At 33.2% G+C, this 3,904-nt stretch overlaps 1 pseudogene; it reads left to right on the forward strand.

Annotated features, from left to right (window-relative positions):
* The first annotated feature begins 2,694 nt into the window (after nucleotides 1-2,694).
* On the forward strand, nucleotides 2,695-3,272 carry LOC120145131 (annotated as a pseudogene).
* The last annotated feature ends 632 nt before the right edge of the window (nucleotides 3,273-3,904 follow it).

The following is a 3,904-nucleotide window of genomic DNA, read 5'->3' on the forward strand; positions in this document are numbered from 1 at the left end:
GATTAAATATTATTTATTATTCCAAATATAATTATTTGACACAAAGAATATAAAATAATCCCTATGAAATGAATGTTTGCTTGGGAGGCATTATAGAGGGAAGTGGCATTTAAGATGGTGTGTTAATAAATTCATCTCTCTTCCCTTAACTTCCACCCACCTATTTGCTCTTCTCGATAGATTCAACTTTATTTTTATTCAAATAATGGGCTCACGAGTGAAAATAATGTTTATGATTCAAGCTTTATTTAAATTGATATAAAAGATTTTTGTTGTGACTCGTTTAACGAAAATAACAGGGTGGTTCAAATGATAAGTAATTTGATATCATTTAAGCATGTCTCGAATTTGAGTTATAGTGTATGCAGAAAATTTTCACCGAGAAACTCATCCATCAGAACCAGGTGTATTACCCGAGTTTATTCGAATTAGTCAAGATAAAGCTTTATAATCTGAAAGGAGAAAAAAATAAATCATTAATGTAATTAACCTATATTGAGGCCTATCTCTCCAAACCAACAAACAGCCAAGCTATAAAATGAAATACAAAAAGATTTGCTGTATCAAACTTTTAAAGAGAAATAATATTTTCCTTCAAGTTTCAATTTTCAGCATTTTCATTGACTGATGCATTGACCGAGAATGTGTAATTCATTCAATGTGTCTGCATGTGTCGCAGCCTTTTAATGTCTGAAAATAATCTGGTTTATGCACTTAATTTGGACAGAAGTAGGAGGAAAAAAAAAACCATAAACATATTGAAGCATTGGATTTGGAAGACTTACACGGGCATCTCTATATCTTGCAATTAAGGTGGAACATCGAGTGACAGGACAGATGATGCAAATTGGAAACTAGGAAAGCTGTTAAATTCTCTTACAGGACATGACAGATTCTATATCACTGTGCCTGTCTCAGGACATTGCTGAAAAGGTGTTTGGTTATACCGGAAAGTGGGTATATCTGTTAGCGTTTGTTTGGTTTACGGAATGTAAGATTATTAGTGGGAATATATGATTACCAGAGAATATGATTACTGAGAATTTTGTATTTTGTGTTTGGTTGGTTTAGCAAGAATGTAAAATTACCGTGTTTGGTTAAAAGAATAAAAGATTATTGGAATGTATATTTGACCAAATTGTCCTTATTATATATATATATTTTTTTTAATAAGTTAGAAAATATTTATATATTTTCTTTAAAAAAATTAAATTCATAAAATTTATATATATATATATATATTACAAAATTGAAAATATAAAAAGGTTTAATGAAAGGGTAAAATTTTAATTTATCCCTGAACTTCATATAAAAATTTAATTATAGATTTTTTTGTAAATATAAAATAGTTTAAGGATAAATTTGTAATTTAACCTTCGTAGAATTTTTATTATTCAACGACAGAAGAATGATATTTTTGAAAAAATAAAAATTTAAGGGCATTTTAGTCCAAAATGCCGTAATCCAACAATACCTAAGGAAAGGGAGGTAATGACATTCCGGTAATATACCCCAAAAAATCTACTATTTGTAATAAAACATTACCGGGAATGAGATTCCCGACCAACCAAACATGGGAATGTGGATTCTATTCCCATGTGAATCCCACATTCCTTTATCCAAACACCCCCTTAGATCTTAAGCTTATGTGTAGGTATATGTAGGGGGTGTAAATGAACCTTACTTAAATTAATTAAATTGTGTTTGTGTTCGTTTATTTAATTTTGAAGGTGTTAATGTTCAGTTCGTGTTTGTTTAATTTTTCGTATTGTTTCCGTGTTCGTTTATTTGAGTTTGAAAGTGTTCATGTTCGTTTATTCAATGTTCGTAAACATATTCGTTTAATATTTATGAACATATTCATTTAGCGTTTATCAACATATTAGTTTAGAATAAAAAATAAAAGAGGACGACAAAAAAAGTTACTTTTTGTGTTATAATAGAGAAAATGGTAAAACCACACAACTGGTGCTTTAACTTCTTTAGATTCATAGTTTAAACTCTAAATTTCATCATATATTCAATTTAGCATGTACCTTCACTAATATACAAAATATAAAAAATAAACGAGCTTCTAAATGAGATTATAAATGAACTTTTAACTTAGCTTGTTTGTGAACATAAAAATTTTGTTCATACTTGTTTATTTAGCTTGATAAACGAATATTATACGAACAGTTCATGAATAGATCACCGAACACTCTGATAGTTTACGTCCCACTTATGTGATTGCAAGATCTTGCATTTAAGGTTCATTGGCTAAGTAATCAATAAGGGTTTCTCTAAAGATATGACCCTAACTCGAAGAATTCTTGGCCACAGGATTTCGCACCGAGTTTGCTTGAAAATTACCCTTTTGGAATGATGGATTTGAGGAAATTAGGTTAAGATATTAATCCCCTTAAACGAATGAACTATAACCCTACTATTCAACGAAGCTTCTATCCAGAAATGGAAAAAAACATCTTGATTTTTTGCCTTGTTTTTATTTGAAAAATAGCGTTTGTTGCTTATGACTCGTTTTTTAGATGAAATGATCTCTCATGGTGCTGCTGCGATTCAATATTGTAACAAAAATTCAACATCTGCTCCCCCCCCCCCAAAACACACATGGCGAGTCTCAGCATGCATGGACAACGGCCTATAAAAAAGGTCACCACCCAATACATAAGCAGTTCAACTGAACACGAAACAATGGCATCGTCGCCTCTGACCGGCAAGCTCGAGATTGACGCTACTCCCGAACAGTTCCACCATGTGGGCATACAGGCCGCACCATGTGCACCACACCAGCTTCGACAAAGTACAAGGATGCGACCTACACGAAGGCGAGTTCGGGAAGCCAGGTGTCATAATTTGCTGGAAATATGTTCACGGTATAATGTATAGCTAGTTTTAACCCAAATCAACAAATCTTTCGTTTCTTTTTCCATTTCATCTCTCTGATTTTTCTTTGGATATCCAATAGATGGGAAAGCTAAAACAGCCAAGCAGGTAGTTGAAGAAATAGACGAGGAGAACAAGTCCATAAGATTCAAGATGCTTGAAGGAGACCTGATGGAGGAATACAAGAGCTTCGTGATTGCAGTTAAAAGTCACCCCAAGAAGGATGGTGAAGGCAGCATAGCGCACTGGACTTTGAAGTACGAAATGCTTCACGACGGCATCGGACACCTAGAGAGTTTGCGTCAGTTCTTTATCGAACTTACCGGCGATATGGGCGGTCACCTCGTCAACGAAAAATAAGTTATACCATTATTATATGACAAAATCCCATGTTGACCGTGTGCGTTTTCTATTAATCTCAAGTACCAATCTAAGATAAAAGTGGGATCTTCATGTTTTGTTTACAAGGCTGTAAGGGTGGAGCGCTCAGCTTTATGTGTTTCTATGTATGAGAAATCGAGGCGCGAACGATGGCAATCGTCGCCTGTGATCGGCAAGCTCGAGTTCAATGTTGAGATCGACGCTACTCTAAATATATTCACTTTTTAGGGGTTTGGAAGCTGTTCAACGTATATTTAAAATCGAAAAATTAACTTAAGCTTGTTTTTTAAATAAAAAATATAAATAGAAGATCACCTCTATATTTGTTTAAGGTGTAATTGGATCAACAAAAAAATATTTATTATTTTAATAAAAATTAATTTTAAATTACATACCAGAAAATGAGTTTGACATTCGATTGAGTGTAAGGATGGCAACAGATCGGGTTAAGGTCAGATTTTTGGTCAAGCCAACCCGATCCGAAAATATGTATCCTCTATCACATCTTGACCCGAATAAAAAATGATATATCCTTCATCCGACCCGACCTGACCCAAAAATATATATTATCCACCTGACTCTGACTCTATTAAGATTTTTAGAGTATAAATCCGAACCGACTTGGTATAAAATAAGG

The sequence above is a fragment of the Hibiscus syriacus genome, unplaced genomic scaffold (genome assembly GCF_006381635.1).
Source record: "Hibiscus syriacus cultivar Baekdansim isolate YM2019G1 unplaced genomic scaffold, ASM638163v2 tig00110893_pilon, whole genome shotgun sequence".
Classification (NCBI taxonomy): domain Eukaryota; kingdom Viridiplantae; phylum Streptophyta; class Magnoliopsida; order Malvales; family Malvaceae; genus Hibiscus; species Hibiscus syriacus.